The sequence below is a fragment of the Heptranchias perlo genome, chromosome 10 (genome assembly GCF_035084215.1).
Source record: "Heptranchias perlo isolate sHepPer1 chromosome 10, sHepPer1.hap1, whole genome shotgun sequence".
Classification (NCBI taxonomy): domain Eukaryota; kingdom Metazoa; phylum Chordata; class Chondrichthyes; order Hexanchiformes; family Hexanchidae; genus Heptranchias; species Heptranchias perlo.
In genome coordinates, this window is record NC_090334.1 from 56615359 (window position 1) to 56634772 (window position 19414).

General features: G+C 43.1%; 1 protein-coding gene across 1 annotated transcript in view; it reads left to right on the top strand.

The window, feature by feature from the left end:
• Positions 1 to 19414, top strand: part of mdga2a (MAM domain containing glycosylphosphatidylinositol anchor 2a) — a 640034-nt gene that overhangs the window by 272668 nt on the left and 347952 nt on the right. The window lies entirely within an intron of this gene.

A 19414-nucleotide genomic window follows, 5' to 3' on the forward strand; every position in this document is an offset into this window, starting at 1 on the left:
TAAAACTTGCTGCGTAAAAAAATGTTTCCTCATGTCGCCTCTGGCTCTTTTGCCGATCACCTTAAATTCTTTGTCCTCTGGTTACCAACCTTCTGCCACTGGAAATAGTTTCCCCTTATTTACTCTATCATGATCTTGAACACTTCTATCAAATCTCCCCTTATTCTTCTCTGTTCTAATGAGAACAATCCCAGCTTCTCCAGTCTCTCCTCATAACTGAAGTCCCTCGTCCCTGGTACCATTCTAGTAAATCTCTTCTGCACCCTCTCCAAGGCCTTGACATCCTTCCTAAAGTGTGGTGCCCAGAATTGAACACAATTCTGTGTTGATGTGGAATTTTGTTTTCACTTTCTTCCAGTCCTAGCTGTAAGTGCTCACTTCCTTTGTCATTTTCTCCATCTTCAGACCCGAAAGAGACAGAAGCAAGTTCTCATCTGTTTCTACTTTCAAGTGATCTCCTGTTTCTCTACTATCTCCACCTCCTGGTTTCTTTGCAACTTTACTATGAAGAAAGAAACTGTATTTCTAAAAGTTATAGTTTCTTCTTGGTTGGGGTTGCTAATTGGATAGTGACCCCCACATAGTATGTGAAGAGGAAAATGTAGGGAAATAATGTTAATTGTGAACTTGTGAAAGATGGAGAAGAAATATTTGTCATATCACAACATGAGCAATGCCCCATCTAAATCTACTTAGGTTTGCATCCACATAAGATCGGCAACACAATAACCACAGTGAGGTCCACAACCTTACATCAAGTTGTGTTAAATAACTTCAGTAGGAATGCTGTTCACTGTCTTCCTTTCCTATGGATATTTTGTGGCAACACATTCAAAAAAGAGTGCGCCTTTGCCGAAGTCGTGAATTCATTTTCTTAGTTGGAGTCGTGAAGCAAGTCCACATCATCTGCCAAGGGCTAATCTGTGAGGTGCTGTGGGCAGAGGCTGTAGAGCAGGAATGTCCAATCCCTGGCCAGCGGACAGAATCACTCCTGCTTCCTAATTTTATCTGGCTGGAGGAGCTCCACCTAACTGATTCTTCCCATACAATGCCACAAACAAGTGAGATGAGTTAGCACTGTTAATGAAAAGCGTTCAACTCTGGAAAAACCCGTGGGGTTATAGGAATTTAAATAAACTTGAGAGAAAAAGCACTGTTGGCTTTCTTAGCAGGTGCATAGCAAGCTGACATCTGGCAGGTCTGTTCTCCCTCTTGTTAGATCATGCTTCAGGAATCCACTAAATTTCTGTCTCTAATCGCCTGCTTGCCTGAATCCCAGTGCTGTCACATCGACCTGAGAGAGATATGAGGGAGCAGAGAGGGAGAGGGAAATGAAGGAGGAGAAAGAGACAGAATGAAGTGGTGGAGAGTGAAGGACCAGAGAAAGAAGAGAGAGATTGAAGTAATGAGGAGACGGAGTGAAGTGAAAGAGTGGTTGGTGAAGAAGCAGAGAGTGACTGATGAAGAAGAAAAGAGTGGCGGCGAAGGAGCAGGGAGTGACTGAAGTAAAAGAGGAAAGAGTGAAGGAACAGACAGAGGGAGCGAGTCAGAGTGAGTGGAGGAGGAGGGAAAAGTGAAGAAGAGAAAGATAGTGAGAAGGAGAGTGACTGAAGTGAGAGAGGAGAGCGAGAGAGAGAGAAGTGGAGGAAATTAGAGGGAGGGACATTTGTGAAAGACGTAAATAGTGTACTCCAAGGTTTGCGAGAAATCCAAACTAGCTTGGGAGTTGGACATACTGTTTGCTCATCAATCTGCCTGAGTCAAAAGTCAATTTAATCAAATACTGCCTACTCGTTAGGTGTGTCTCAAAGATCTGGCCTCTGCCATAGAGTGTCCTCTAGTGGGATTTTGCGGTGAGTTGCCATGGCTGGAGGTGCAGGTGTGGAACAGACAATTGGGGAATGGGAAATTGGGTGGAGATAACTTGTCCCAGATCTCTGCCCATTGCGCAGCACACGAGACCGTCCAAACAGTTTAACGTTCATGAGCTTAATTTAAATGTTAGAATGCAGCACAATTTCCATCTGTTTAGGATGCAGTCTCTATGTTCACCCATCTGGAGTGGACCGAAGGGAAGCTCCATGTGTGATGGAGCTCTTAAAGGGGCAGATGATTGAATTTTTACAATTGCTTTTGAATTTTCAGTTTCAAGTACATTATTAGTACTGGCTTTTCATTTTATTTTGCGTATTTTTTCTGATTTTTAAAAAATTCTTTTTGATGAGATCAGGGGATTTTTGCATTGAACTAAAAATAGCTGAATATTGTCTGTACATTTACTGGAGAGCTGGTTGTAATTGAAACATTTACCAGACTTTAGCACAACAGAAGAGGTAAGGTTATGAGAAAGGCACGTGTAATGATTTGGACTTTATCTGTTACAATTCAGGGGTTTTTGACTTTTTCCATGAAAAGGATTTGGACACAAGAGTTACTTCTCATGCTTTTTAAAGTAATATACTCTTACATCCTTTTTTTAAATGGCACCTAGATGAAAAGTGGCTACTATACGAAATGAAAATTGCTTTCCCCAGACAATAAACAACAAACAATTTGTTTGCTTGTCTGGATGATTGAAGAAAAAACACCTCACGCCCATTGTGTTTGAAAAATTCTTTAATCTGGGTCTGTCTGTGAACTGAGGAATATAAAGAGAGAAAAAGCTGACAGTAAAATTAGATTTTTAAACAGAGAGCAGTGAAAGCTTTAGGTAGGCTCAGAAATGCTAGAGGAACAGCTAGAAGACCTCTTGCTAAATAAGATAACTCACTGATATGAGGAAGCATGGCATAATCTTTATTTTGTATCATTAGTTGAAAGTAAGTTGTATTGGACTAATTGAACTAAGTGAGTCTGATCATAGCTGTTGCTCTGTATGTTCACATGCTGTGAAATAAAGCAGCTTAATGATTCTTGTCAAGCCTTATCTCACCAAGTGCTAATTCAGTCCGCCTTCGGAGAGATTGAAGAAATACAAATGTGAAAGACATGAATATCCAGTCCAGATCACAAGAAAATGCTATAAGTGCAAGCCAGGGATGTAACATCATACAAGTAGATATAAAACTGCGCTAGACATGCAGAATGCTTACAGAAGCGACAATGCCACTAAAGCAGAAAAGATCTCAATGGCAGACCTAAATTTGTAACACCTTTTATTAATATATTTATAGTATTTCTATAATGTGAGCTTCAGCTTATAAGGGGTTAAGTCCCAGGGCTACATGCAGCGTTTTTTCTCAACGTTAGACCAGCTGCCTTGTTCTTGTCTCAACAATAAGGGGAAAACTCTCCAGTAGCTGGAGTCATACCTAGCACAAAGGAAGATGGTAGTGGTTGTTGGAGGCTAATCATCTCAGCCCCAGGGCATTGCTGCAGGAGTTCCTCAGGGCAGTGTCCTAGGCCCAACCATCTTCAGCTGCTTCATCAATGACCTTCCCTCCATCATAAGGTCAGAAATGGGGATGTTCGCTGATGATTGCAGAGTGTTCAATTCCATTCGTAACCCCTCAAATAATGAAGCAGTCCGAGCCCGCGTGCAGCAAGACCTGGACAACATCCAGGCTTGGGCTGATAAGTGGCAAGTAACATTCGCGCCAGACAAGTGCCAGGCAATGACCATCTCCAACAAGAGAGAGTCTAACCACCTCCCCTTGACATTCAACGGCATTACCATCGCCGAATCCCCCACCATCAACATCCTGGGGGTCACCATTGACCAGAAACTTAACTGGAGCAGCCATATAAATACTGTGGCTACAAGAGCAGGTCAGAGGCTGGGAATTCTGCGGCGAGTGACTCACCTCCTGACTCCCCAAAGCCTTTCCACCATCTACAAGGCACAAGTCAGGAGTGTGATGGAATACTCTCCACTTGCCTGGATGAGTGCAGCTCCAACAACACTCAAGAAGCTCGACACCATCCAGGACAAAGCAGCCCGCTTGATTGGCACCCCATCCACCACCCTAAACATTCACTCCCTTCACCACCGGCGAACAGTGGCTGCAGTGTGTACCATCCACAGGATGCACTGCAGCAACTCGCCAAGGCTTCTTCGACAGCACCTCCCAAACCCGCGACCTCTACCACCTAGAAGGACAAGAGCAGCAGGTACATGCGAACAGCACCACCTGCACGTTCCCCTCCAAGTCACACACCATCCTGACTTGGAAATATATCGCCGTTCTTTCATCGTCGCTGGGTCAAAATCCTGGAACTCCCTTCCTAACAGCACTGTGGGAGAACCTTCACCACACGGACTGCAGTGGTTCAAGAAGGCGGCTCACCACCACCTTCTCAAAGGCAATTAGGGACGGGCAATAAATGCCCATATCCCATGAACGAATTAAAAAAATATATAAATTATGTCCCATATACTTTGAACATGCACAATAGAAAGGTTGGAGCTGGTAAACATTAATAGAGAACAAATCAACTTTTGGCTCCATACAGTTAAATCCATATGCATAGATAATTCTTTAGCTGACCAGAGAAGGTAATGCTGATTAGAGACCAATATCAACAGATAATGCAGTGCAGATATCGAAAAAAGACTGACATAACCACAGTGAGAAATCAGATTCTTTTTTAAAATTTTGAATGCCCACTGTGGCCTGAACAGGCGGTTGAATAGAAGGACAATAGACTGTCTGATCCTATAAATAATGAAAAATTCTGACAGATTGATCAGGGAATCTACCTCCAGGGGATGTATGAAAGAAAGAGATTTATGGCAGCACTCTAAGAGCTATCATTAAAAATCTTACATTTGTGAGCTTCTCAGTCTTCAATTTTGTCTGTTTTCATTTAAATTGAAATAACTCAGCTTCATGGAAGTTTGCATATATATTAAGTTTGCATTGAAATTTAGCACAAGAAATAGAGCTGTACTTTTTTATATCAACCAATATTGCAAACTGGAGATCATTTTGCAAAATAAAATTGATGATGAGGAAAAATATAATAAGCAAAAATTGATTTCAGTTGAGCTATTTAATGCAAAAATTCAAAGCAGGAATCCTGAGATGAATCTCACAATTAAATTGGATGTCATAGAAATTTGAAACTATAAACTTCTTATTGCTTTATATGAAAATGCTTCTAGAACGTCCACTGAGATCTTTCCACCAGAAATGTCCATTCCTTTTCAAAGAAGGGCTACTTACCTCTACTAAACTCAGTGCTTCCATGATTTAAACACTGAAAACATCTCATAAATCATTTGCTGCCATAAATTGAGTAAAATCTTAAACGCACACTAACCCTGTTTTGATCCGCATCAGCTTAAATGCAAACTCGAGTATCTGTTATAAGAACATAAGAACATAAGAAATAGGAGCAGGAGTAGGCCAATCGGCCCCTCGAGCCTGCTCCGCCATTCAATAAGATCATGGCTGATCTGATCATAACCTCAAATCTAAATTCATGTCCAATTTCCTGCCCGCTCCCCATATGATTGAGAAAGGTTTGGGGTAAACAGCCTGTGACTAGTCTGGCTCTCCCATGGGGCTGCGCCTCAGCACTCCCAATGTTCTGTGCGAGAACAGAGTGCAGGAGTGAAGTGACACTTTCCAAGCCAATATCCACACGCTCCGTCATGCTTTGAAAGCAGAGGTGATGCTGGAACCCAGAGCCAAGATGGCAGACAGTCTGATCTTCTATCAAAGCTGTCAGAGCTCCAGCACCATGGGCCCTGCTGCAGTGAACATAGAGCTGATTACACGCTCCGTGGTTGACTGCAGTGATTCTACGCCCTGTGCGAATACCCCACACAAGTGAAATTAAAAAGGAAATTCGGAAAGCAGAGAGGGCATGAAAAAATATTAACAAGTAAAATCGAGGAAAACCCAAAGATGTTTTATAAATACATAAAGAGCAAGAGGATAACTAAGGAAAGAGTAGGGCCTATTAGAGACCAAAAAAGTAAACTATGTGTAGAGGCGGAAGATGTTGGTACGACTCTTAATGAATACTTTGCATCTGTCTTCACAAAAGAGGGGGATGATGCAGACATTGTAGTTAAGGAAGGAGTGTGAAATATTGGATGGGATAAACATAGTGAGAGAGGAAGTATTAAGGGGCTTAGCATCCTTGAAAGTAGATAAATCGCCAGGCACGGGTGAAATGTATCCCAGGCTGCTAGGAGAAGCAAGGAAGGAAATAGCGAAGGCTCTGACCGTCATTTTCCAATCCTCCCTGGCTACAGGCGTCGTGCCGGAGGATTGGAGGACTGCTAATGTTGTACTGTTGTTTAAAAATGGAGAAAGGGATAGACCGAGTAATTACAGGCCAGTCAGCCTAACCTCGATGGTGGGCAAATTATTGGAAAAAATTCTGAGGGACAGTATTAATCATCATTTAGAAATGCACGGATTAATCAAGGACAGTCAGCATGGATTTGTTAAGGGAGGGTCGTGTCTGACTAACCTGATTGAATTTTTTGAGGAGGTAACAAGGAGGGTCGATGAGGGTTTGATGTAGTCTACATGGATTTTAACAAGGCTTTTGACAAGGTCCTACATGGCAGACTGTCAGAAAAGTAAAAGCCCATGGGATCCAAGGGAAAGTGGCAAGTTGGATCCAAAATTGGCTCAGTGGCAGGAAGTGTTTTTGTGGCTGGAAGGCTGTTTCCAGTGGGGTTCTGCAGGGCTCAGTACTAGGTCTCTTGATTTTTGTAGTGTATATTAATGATGTAGTCTTAAAATGTAGGGGGCATGATTAAGAAGTTTGCAGATGATACAAAAGTTGGCCATATGAGGAAGAAAGTTGTAGACTGCAGGAGGATAACAATGGACTGGTCAGGTGGGCCGAAAAGTGGCAAATGGAACACAATCTGGAGAAGTGTGAGTTAATGCATTTGGGGAGGGCAAACAAGGCAAGGGAGTACACAATAAATGGTCGGATATTGAGAAGTGTAGAGGAAGTGAGGGATCTTGGAGTACATGTCCATGGATCCCTGAAGGTAGCAGGACAGGTAGATAAGGTAGTTAAGTAGGCATACGGGGAAACTTTCCTTTATCACCCGAGGCATAAACTAAAGGAGCAGGGAGGTTATGCTAGAACTGTATAAAACACTTGTTAGGCCACATGAATTTCCCAGTTCAGACCCTCAAACTGATCGTCTGAATTATGTGGGGTGGCAGTTTCTGAGCAGGTGCCTGCAAGGGTTCAGTGATGGAATATCCCAAGCAGGGATGTCCTCCTCTTCTTCGGTTGCCACGGGGCCTGTGACTTGTGATGGACATGGAGAGGGAGGAGAGGGACAAGCGTTTGCAGTGAAGACGAGGGTGAGCAGAGACAGATGAGTGGCAGCTCAAAGCAGCCCCACTTTGGCATAGAATCATAGAATCATAGAAGTTTACAACATGGAAACAGGCCCTTCGGCCCAACATGTCCATGTCGCCCAGTTTATACCACTAAGCTAGTCCCAATTGCCTGCACTTGGCCCATATCCCTCTATACCCATCTTACCCATGTAACTGTCCAAATGCTTTTTAAAAGACAAAATTGTACCTGCCTCTACTACTGCCTCTGGCAGCTCGTTCCAGACACTCACCACCCTTTGAGTGAAAAAATTGCCCCTCTGGACCCTTTTGTATCTCTCCCCTCTCACCTTAAATCTATGTCCCCTCGTTATAGACTCCCCTACCTTTGGGAAAAGATTTTGACTATCTACCTTATCTATGCCCCTCATTATTTTATAGACTTCTATAAGATCACCCCTCAACCTCCTACTCTCCAGGGAAAAAAGTCCCAGTCTATCTAACCTCTCCCTATATGTCAAACCATCAAGTCCCGGCAGCATCCTAGTAAATCTTTTCTGCACTCTTTCTAGTTTAATAATATCCTTTCTATAATAGGGTGACCAGAACTATACACAGTATTCCAAGTGTGGCCTTACTAATGTCTTGTACAACTTCAACAAGACATCCCAACTCCTGTATTCAATGTTCTGACCAATGAAACCAAGCAAGCTGAATGCCTTCTTCACCACCCTATCCACCTGTGACTCCACTTTCAAGGAGCTGTGAACCTGTATTTCTAGATCTCTTTGTTCTATAACTCTCCCCAACGCCCTACCATTAACGGAGTAGGTCCTGGCCCGATTCGATCTACCAAAATGCATCACCTCACATTTATCTAAATTAAACTCCATCTGCCATTCATCGGTCCACTGGCCCAATTTATCAAGATCCCGTTGCAATCCTAGATAACCTTCTTCACTGTCCACGATGCCACCAATCTTGGTGTCATCTGCAAACTTACTAACCATGCCTCCTAAATTCTCATCCAAATCATTAATATAAATAACAAATAACAGCGGACCCAGCACCGATCCCTGAGGCACACCGCTGGTCACAGGCCTCCAATTTGAAAAACAACCCTCTACAACCACCCTCTGTCTTCTGTCGTCAAGCCAATGTTGTATCCAATTGGCTACCTCACCTTGGATCCCGTGAGATTTAACCTTATGTAACAACCTACCATGCGGTACCTTGTCAAAGGCTTTGCTAAAGTCCATGTAGACCACGTCTACTGCACAGCCCTCATCTATCTTCTTGGTTACCCCTTCAAAAAACTCAATCAAATTCGTGAGACATGATTTTCCTCTCACAAAACCATGCTGACTGTTCCTAATCAGTCCCTGCCTCTCCAAATGCCTGTAGATCCTGTCTCTCAGAATACCCTCTAACAACTTACCCACTACAGATGTCAGGCTCACTGGTCTGTAGTTCCCAGGCTTTTCCCTGCCGCCCTTCTTAAACAAAGGCACAACATTTGCTACCCTCCAATCTTCAGGCACCTCACCTGTAGCGGTGGATGATTCAAATATCTCTGCTAGGGGACCCGCAATTTCCTCCCTAACCTCCCATAACGTCCTGGGATACATTTCATCAGGTCCCGGAGATTTATCTACCTTGATGCGCGTTAAGACTTCCAGCACCTCCCTCTCTGTAATATGTACACTCCTCAAGACATCACTATTTATTTCCCCAAGTTCCCTAACATCCATGCCTTTCTCAACCGTAAATACCGATGTGAAATATTCATTTAGGATCTCACCCATCTCTTGTGGTTCCGCACATAGATGACCTTGTTGATCCTTCAGAGGCCCTACTTTCAGAGTGGGTTTAGGAAGAGATGACGGTGAGAACAGATAAAGATTCTATGGCGACCAAGCAGTGTGTGGCCTGGTGAAAGGGTGTGAAGATGTCTGTGTGTGAGGATAGAATAGTGTTGCTGGTGCCTGAAAGAAGTGAGGGGAGTAATTATGAGGACAGTAGCAGGAGCAGAATGTGCCAATTGCAATAGAAGGAGGCTGAGTGAAGTGTAATGTGGTGATTAGAGGAGAGTGAAAGGAAGCAGGGGTGGGAAGGCTTGAGAGTACTGGGGCTACAGGTGGTGCAGGACCAAGGAGAGAGTAAGAAAGATGCGAGTAGGAGTCTTACCTTAGCAGCTTTGGAGAGATTGTTGAAATTCTTGCTTCATTGCAGCAAGGTCCTGGGTGCAATGCTCCTTGCATTGATCTGCTCTGCCACCTCTGCCCACTGGTGCTGGGAAACATGCCATCTGAAGGGAAGAGCAGCTCCCTCCTCCTGGTCACCTCCTCTACCAACACCTCCAAAGCAGCATCAGAGAAGCGGTGAGCACTTCCTGTAGCACCTCTGTCTGCCACTTTGCCTGCTCAACTTCAATCCAGATGGCAGCAGCCTAAGTGCACTTCCTCTTTAAGAGTTGCATTCTGCCTTTAAATGGCGTCACCGATGCATAATTTACCTCCCGCTTCCCCGTTTGGCGAACTGCCAATAAACAGCCTTAGTAGAACTGGCAGCTCGCCAATCATAATCAAATGACGCAAGTGATCCCATTTCGCGTGTGCATCATGCTAACGCTATTGGTCGCGCATCCCGCTCACTCTGCATTTTCGCAGCGAAAACTGCCACAAGTTGAATTTCTGCCCTAATATGTTCTTAGAGCCCTATATTCCTAGGTATCTAAATTTGGCCATGGAGCACCCATTGTGTAGGCACTTCCTGGACTCCTAATAACCCAAAATGGTGTCCGGAATGCGCGCGCACACATCTAGCGTGTCGTGTGCCGGATGCCATATTGGTCAAGGAGTTTGCGCGCACGCAGGTAACAAATGCCAGCAGCATGTAAAGTAGGGAGATTATGTGGTAGATCAGTGTGCAGCACTGATTTAAAGGGACAGATGCGATTTTGGAACTCCACGCTCCAGCCAACGCACAGCTGATCAGGTCTTAAACAGCATAGAAGACCTCCCCCATCAGCGCTTTTTAAAGGGATCATGCAGGATTTACAGGTCAGTTGCTGGATTATTACTCTGGCTGCTGATGCATTTGTACCTGTTTTTGGAGGTCTCCTATACTTGAAGACTTGGACCAGGGGACATAGCCTAAAAATTAGAGCCAGGTCTTGCAGGAGTGAAGTTAGGAAACGCTTCTACACGCAAAGGGTGGTAGAAGTTTGGAACGTTGTTCTGCAAACGGCAGTTGATGCTAGCTCAGTTGTTAGGTTTAAATCTGAGATTGATAGATTTTTGTTAACCAAAGGTATTAAAGGATATGGGGCTAAGGCGGGTATATGGAGTTAGGTCACAAATCAACCATGATTTCATTGAATGACGGAACAGGCTCGAGGGGCTAAATGGTCTAGCCTGTTCCTATTTTGCTGTGTTCCTACAATAAACTTTCAATATTCTACAGGGAGTGGGCTGGCTAGCTGACAGGCAACAGCAAGGACACTGGTGGAGTGGCAGGGATGGGACAGGAATGCTGTCACCCTGAGAGAGGACAGCAGCTTCATGTTCCATGGAGCCACTGCCACTTGCTGCCTACTATAATGCACCACCTTCTGCAAGAAAGCGGGATGTGTCTTGGTGAGTGTCCTGTAAGATGTTAGGATGATGTGGCTGTCATGGTTGAATAGCTAGTATGTATAACCTGTTTGTTGTGGGTGTGCAGCTTGCAACAGTGGTTGTGTGTGAGGCTGAGAGGAAGCATCTGATTGGAAAAGTTGAGTACTGATTGAAAGAGTTTGTTGGTAGGTGGGTGATGGGGGTGTAGTGAGTGGAGCAGTGGATGCGGCTAGTGGTGCAGTTGGTAGGAGACGCCACTTGACAGTTGACCTCACTCACCTTGACCACTCATGTCAAAGCATTGAACTTCTTCGTGCGCTGCATCCATGTTTGTGGTGCTTTGCGCCTGGCATCGACTTCATCCCCTATTGCCTCCCACTGCCTCGGGAGCATTTGTCTGGAGGGCCTCTTGCCCTCCTGCGAATATAGGATATCCCTCCTTCTGTCCACCTCTTGCATCAAGGCCTGTAGTGCATCAGCAGAGAACCTTGGCGCACGCTCTCTCATAGGTCCGGTACAAACTCAGATCGGCAGATTGGTGAGGTTTGCCGTGCAGATTGGAGGATGTGGGATTTAGTAATGCGCGACCTTTATTCAATGTTTTAATAACTCAACAGTTTGTAAACAAAGGGACGGGACCTGCACCCGTGTTTTACGTGTGCAATGTCTGATCTCTGTTCAGACTCCTTGCTGACCCGTATCTTATATTTTGCAAATATCAGAGTCCCACAAACGTTGAGCAGCCCAGTTGCTGCTCATTATAAATTCCAGAGGTCCCATCATCATCATGCTGCACTACATTGTAGCACAGATTCACTTCCCAATTGACTTCCACCACTTCCTGCAGCCACCCCTTTAAGAGGTGCAGGCTGCCTTTAAGTGGTGCTCGCCACTCGCAACATCTGGGCCCCCTGCTGGTGAGCAGCCACTCAACAGCACAGGTAGTGCTGGCTGCACGCAGCAATCAGGTAAATCACCAAGCAGCACGAATGTTACGTGCTGCGTGCATCTCAATGACCGGGTACAGGTTAATCGCCCACCGCGATCCCCGTGCCCAGTTTCGGGGATTTTCCAATATAACCCCCACAGAGTCTGATTTTCCTGACCAGGATTTCTATGTCGGCGGGGTGGGGGAGGCGGGTGGGAGGTAGAGCTGGGCGGGCACCTGCAGGCCACGGGGCACCCAAATGCAGGGACACCCTGTAAAGCTGGCATTGGACTTGCACTAGGATCTCCCCCACTTCCCCGAGACCCTCCGATTTGAGGGAGTCCACTCGTGAGAGGACCCTAAATAGATATTCAAATCTTGGGTCTTTAGCCTGCTACTCTCCATCTGCAGCTCGAGGTCCAAGGCTGGTAGCCAGAAGTGTTGCTGTCCAACCCTGGAGCGGGGGAGGGTCTGGAAAATAGTTTTTCATGAATATGTCAGTGAGCTTTCCAATGAAGAAATAACTATCTCTGCCATTCCTCATGGGCAAGGGTGCCATATTTACTAAAAACAAAACAAAAGTCCATTTCCTCCAGTTAATGGCAATATATTACAGAAACATTTTAAAGGGACAGTAGAGATGGTTCTCAATAGAAGGCATTTGCCAATTTAACCATCAGGTACTTTGTCTAAATCAGAAATGTTATCTAATAGGGAATGATCTGATATAAGAAATCTAATTCTCTCGACATAGACCCATTAGTAGCTTTCAAATGCATTTTTGAAAAATTAAAGATGATATATTGAGAGTTGGAAAATGCCCCAAGGAAACTTAACACCAGATGACTATCCCCAACCATACTAATTATTTTAGATCTAGCTGTGTATCTAACTGGATATTAGATATTCCAGTTGAATCCTGTAGGAGGCATTCAAATGGGGCAGTACTGATGTTCTGCCACGAAAGGCCATTAGCACAATTGTGAAATACTATTGGCATAAAAGTATTTTAATGCTTATGGTAACTCATTTATTTTAAATTAGTTAGAAAATCTGACCTGATGTATTGTCATAGTGTGCTATAGATATCATTGACTGCAGACCATGATTACTGTGCCAACTTTGCTTTGATTCCATGAATCCAACATTGGATTCCTGGAAACTGGACGTGGATAATTTTATGAGTCTGCACTGCTGGCAATGAGCCCTCTAGTTTCAGAATTGTAGGATTAACAGGGTCCGAAACCCGTCAAAATTGAACTGGATTTGAACCTAGTTGATGAAGCTGAAAGAACAGTATTCTAACATGTTGAACCACTGAACTATGACTAAATTGAAAATAACATCCCAAAATTAAATCGTTTGAAATAGCATAAAATGCTATTCTAGCAGCTGGAGTATTAATTGCAGAGCAAACAGTTCAATAATTAGGCTTCAAAAATAACATTGATTTAATTTATTCTAGTCAAAGCTGACTTTACTAAGAAATTGTGCTTTTGATTAGCTTTATCAATGATATACTATGCTATACGATCATTGGGGAAATATACTTTCATTTACAACTTCATCTGGCATTCTTATTGCAAGTACAGAATATTCAGCTACTGAGATTTTGTGTCAATCTGTATCAAAGTTACTCAATGCATCTGCAAATTAATGAATGTAAAGGGAACTGTACTAACAGTAAGTGTATTGTAGGAATATATTCTGAAAGAAAATTAATTACATTGATGTTGTATTAGACATGATCTTTTCAGTCTCGAAGATCTTCAGACAATTTGTATATTTTAAGAATAAATGGCATAATTAAGTTAAATGGGTGGCCTGTAGTTTTGGCTGCAGGATTCAGATGCTGGATTACACTGGACACAGAAAGCATCGCGTGTCAGTTGTGGGTTGTAGGAAGCCTGAAGCAGCTGTTACTGAAATGTGTAACTTGAATTCTACAGGATAAAGTAGCATGAGGAGTAATGTCTGTGGCTGTAGGTTAGAGTAGATACCTTGATGAGATTCAATCTGATCCACTCTTATTGAACATAGTACCATAGCAAAGCTTCTCCTCTTCATTATCATTACCATTACAGTTTAATGTTTGTACTGCCACACAGTGAACACTTCTACTGATTCATCCAGATTAGTGCCCAGTGTTGTAAATCAGAGGAGAGTTCGTGCTGTGAACTTGCATTCATCTACCAAGGTCTAAAATGAGACTATCCAAATTCATCCACCAGAGAAAAAGTAGATGTCAGCCAAACATCCCAGGCTGGGTTTTATTCAAGACCCCAAAAATTCTGACCCTTCTTTGTGCATGTCTGTGCTCCAGGGCTTTCCCAGAAATACTGCTAGATACACCGTTGTTAGGCAAAAAGCAGGTTTGTGTGTTTCACTGGGCCACAAGTGGGCCCACCAAGAAATAATTAAATGGTGATCCATTCCAGAGTGATCGATGTGCTGTTTGAATTGGGGGGCTGACCAGCATGGGAGGCTCACTGAAGAGTTTAGCACCACTTTAATTCTTCAGCCCCACTGGCTTACAGCTCCCTCCCTTGGAGATTCCTTCTGTTCCTTTGGGTGGATGTCTCTCTCACCCCATTACTGGTGCGTGTGCCCGTCCCTAATGTGATAATGACCCCATCTCTAGGATTTGGGACGGGATCATGGTGGGACCAATGTGGTGAGAGTGCACTGCTAGAATTTCTAGGCTAAGATCTGAATAGGTAAAGAGCATGCTTCACCATTTATCTTCTCTCTTCCCCCCCCCCCCCACCTTTAGACTACTATCAGTGCCATGCACTGGACAATATATACAGGATAGCATTATACAGGCAAATGCATGATCGGAGACATGGGGTAGGAAGGAAGAATATAGGTATTTGGAGCTTTGAGGTGAGCTCTGGAATGGGGGATGGCCTTCACCCGGATCATACTGTTCACCAATAAACTGGCATAGTGGATAAATACAACAGTGGGGGTGGATTTAAACGAGTAGGGAATTTAGGTTAGATTACGAATGAGTGTAAACTAAGGAACAAGGAGAGATCAAGAGACATGGGAATGCCTGGGATAACTGCATCAGGGATGGAGATAAATATCTTAAAATAATGTACACAAATGCATGGAATATTAAGAATACATTAGGTGATCGAGAGCTCTCTGTTACTAACAAGGATTATGTTACAGGTATTACAAAGCCATGGCTAACTAAAGATGCAGATTCGGGAGGTACATCTCAAATGATATAGATTGATATCTAAGAATAGAAAAGATAGACAAGGCGGGGTAGGAGGGGTATCGCCTTTTATGTAAAAGAAGATATGCAGGTATGGGAAATAATTAAACATGGATTAAATATGGACAAGGTAGAGGCATCATTGATTGAGATCAAGGATAATAAAGGAAAGAAGTTAGTTGTTGTGATCTGTTACAGGTCACTGAGTTAGAATAAAGAATGTTTGACCACAAATGTGATTATGATGGTGGATTTTAATCTACCGGGAATTAATTGGGAGGATTGTAGTGGGAGCAGGAGCAAAGCGTTTTACTTTCTGGACATAGTCACAGACTGTTTTTTGACCCAGATGGTGAAGGAGCCCGAGAGAGGGGAGGTGACTCTGACTCTGGATCCCGGAGGCCTTCTGGCCCCCACGATTTTGAACTGCCTGAAGTTGGCCAGCTGCCTCTTTTCACCCATTTTGGGTGAGCAGCAGGATGTAAATGAGACCCAACCATTAAAGTCGGCCGAGGCCTCCACAGTGACTTCCAGGCAGGGAGGCTGGCGGTTCTTGCCGGCCTTCCACCCAGGAGTTAAAATCCAGCCTTTGGTGTTTCCAAGCAGTCGAGTTATAAAGCCCCAGGTCTTTATATTTATTTGCCTTTGAAACCATAAAATATTTGGGTTTTGATATAAATATTAATAGGAGAGGGACTTTTAATTTTCCTGTTTCTAAAGCACCAGATTTCTGCACCTGATAATCTGCTGCATTTCATGCCAGTTATCAAAGATTCAAATCTTTAACCAACCAGTGGATCTCTCTACCTGCTTACTGTTGAAAGAGTGAAATGACATTACTCCCTGCGTGGTAGTGAAATAAAATTGAAATAAGTATGAGAAATATATTTGAGATGAAACCATTGCAAGAATTTTGACACGGACCAATGTACCCTGATTCTATTATAGATTTCGGTATAAGCCTATAAGAAAGTAACAATGTAATGTTAAGATTCTTAATATTGATTTCTTGATTGATGGGAGTTCCCACATCAATCTCATGCTGTTTTGTTCATTTTTTGTTTACAAGATGGTCGGACTCAGATGCCTGTTTTATTACATATCTTACCTCCATCGCATCCTGTAGTACATCACTTTTGATGTCCTTAACATTCTGGAAATGGATTTTTTTGTGAATAAAAATGATTCCTTTACTTAGTTTTCTATTCCTATTGTACATGTAGAGGGTATCCTATAGTTTGGTACCATATTTATACAAACATCAAACCCAGCTACAAAACATAGTTGACAAAATTGCAAGTGGGTTCACAAGCCATGTTGCATAGATATTAATATAAGTCGATCTCCCATGGCATTGCACATGGGAGAGGGTCATTTTCACCTTGGAAATGAAAATCGGGGGTGGGGGAGAGGGATGGTGTTGGTCCTATAATGGGCAGTCAATTTACTGCCCAAGTGGTGAAGGTGGGAATTGAGACCAAGTGTAATCTTCAAATGAAGCTGATTTAGAGGGTGGGGTATGACTATAACAAGGGTGTGCTGATATAATTCAATATCCATTTTAAAGCCATACATACTGTCCTTATATATAATATTTTGATTTGATGTATTTATAGTTAAAGAGCAAAATGTATGAGAATTTGGAAAGCAGGGAAGTAGAATTGTTTGAAGAATAGGACTGTTCAGCAGGAGCTGGGAGACGCAGACTTGAGATGCTACAGCACTAGCACTGGTGTGAGGGTTTAATTACAGCATGACTAGTTTAAATGGGCAGTTTCCATTATCATTGCAAAATTTATAATAGAAAAAATTGATGTAGGGAATGAGTGCAGGATATAAGATTTTTAATCTGCAGCAGTTCAAGATGAAACCCCACCAGCACATTCTCTAGGGATGGACAATAAATGCTGGTCTTTCAGCAACGCCACATCCTGAGAATTAATTTTTAAAAATTATGTGTTTATTGAGGATACGCACTTCAATATAGGTAACACAATCCCAAGATGTTTTATCTCTTTAATTGGGATTACTTTTACTGTGTAAAATAAATTGAGTTTCGAGACTCTTAATCTTATAGCAGTCCAAAGCACCACATCTATTACTTGAACTGTTGCGCTTAATTTATGACTAAATTTAAATAGACAGTACAATTTATTTTATACCCTTCATTATTTCTAGAATTTATAATCCATTAAAAAAAATAATTACTATCCTGCACAAACTTGATATCATCCAGTAGACTCAGCGTTGCAAATGCTTAGTTTAATTCACTTTCTAAATTGTAGCTAAGTATACTTATACATCATATAAAACTAGCTTATTAATTTGAAGGCTTGTGAATAAACAGCTTTTCTTTTGGTGGGATTCTAACAGTGCACGTGAACACATTGGTACTGTCACTGTCATCAAATGGTCAAATAAGACTGTAAAATGTAATGATAATGTTGATTAGTGCAGTGCATCTGTAAATTACTGCTTTGCCTTCCAGTGGAAAAATGTTTCTGTTGAATGTGACTGGCTTTTTGATGGGAGAATAGTTTTGTGCTGAGGAATGAAGGTTGTTGCTGAGATAATGCTCAGTAACAGAAGAGAACTCTTGGTATGTTTGGCTGTTTAAACCTATCACCTGTCAAAGCTTTGTCAAACTGGATAAAGACTTTAAGAAACCAAAATCACGGTTATGTTTTTCTTTCTTTACAGAGTTCAGTATTAGCAAAATGGAACGGACGGGCTCAGTAATTAGACATCATTTGTTGAAGGCATAAAATTGAAAAGGTAGCAATATTGCAATTGGTTTCACAACTTCTATAATTAACAAAAATATTAAATAACTAAGACATAATGGCACTTTCAATCCCCTTGCATGCTGACCTCTTACTTCTCCAAGTAAGACAGGTTGGTATGTGATAATTAGTGTTGAATTTGAGGGCGTACTTGTAAAGTATTTAGGGGTAAATTTTAACGGGGAGCTGGGAAGAGGGCGCGGTGGGGGATGGGGGTGGAGTTCCTGATGGGTAACTCGGAAGTACAGGTTTCCCGGACGTCCTTATGATTTTGACGTAAGGACGTCTTTCATTTTTTTTCCGATAGGTTTCCCGCCCGACTGGCCAGCCAAATTGACAGGCTGGCTGTCAGTCGGATGGGAGAGCAGCCAGAGAGCGGATACCAGCAGGTAAGTCTTAGATCAGGGTGGGAGGGGGTCGATCATCAGGGGAGTCATTGGGGTCGGCGGACATCAGGGGATTGGAGATCGGTGGGGGGGGTGGGGGTCGGACGTGGGGAGGAGGTCGGCTGATTGGGTGTGTGGGATTGCAGCAGGTTAAGCTTGTTGGGCCTGGAAGAAAAACACTTCTCCTGGCCCACAAGCAGTGCAATAAAGGCACTTACCTGTCGATCTGGGCCTCCTTGACTCCTCTTAGGTGGCATGAAGCAGAAGGCCCGGGTATCCCAGCCCCAGAAGTTAAAAATAAAAAAATCTATTAAAATGGAGGCCCGCAACCTCCTTAAAAGATTTCAGTGACCGACCCTCCTCCTGAGAGCGGGTTGGTCACCCGCCCCTCGCCCCGCCTCCATTAAAACCGGAAGCGGGCGGGTTGGGGTCAGGTTTTACTTTTTTTTGCAATTTTTATCTTCCCACCCGCCTCCAACCCACCTGTTCGTGGAGTTAAAATTTACCCCTTAGCCTCTAACAGCAGCTCCTCCAACATTATGAGCAATAGCTTTCCATGATGGGATCTGCAGTGTTTTTACATATACTACCATGCCACAATTGAAGCATGCCAGAGCACTAAGATACTGTGCCACCTGGAATTTGGCAAAAAAATCTTTTTTGACAGATGTTAAATCAAAGAAGAGATGCCCACTTTGAAAGCTGAGCAGCTTTTTCAAAAATTCAAAGGATGTTTGAGTTCCTTGTGACTTGTTCACCATATGGTGCTTTCGTTCAAAACAATTCATTTATCAAATTCTGGCTAATAATTGCTTCCAACTATGCATGCCCCAAAAGTTTATTTTCTTTTTGTCCTGCATTTTTTAACTGCCAATTTTCCCCCTGCCTTTCATCTTCTCTTGACTGTGCTGATTCCTCACTGGGGTACATTCCACAGGCACCAACTGACTGTCTTTCATCTGTGAGCCTGAATGGTGAATGTTAGCACTGGACTAGGATGGGGTGGGGGAAAGGAGCACAGCTAAGTCTGATGCTGTGCTCACTATTGTCCTCATGCACACATTCCTGTAATCGTTAGTGCTTAGGGATCAGGAACAGGAATCCTGGCTGACTGTCCCTTCACCTAGCCAAGGGTACTGAGACCAATTATATCATCCCTATTACAATTGTAGTGGAGATCAGAATATGTGGAAGATTCCCTTCTGGCCA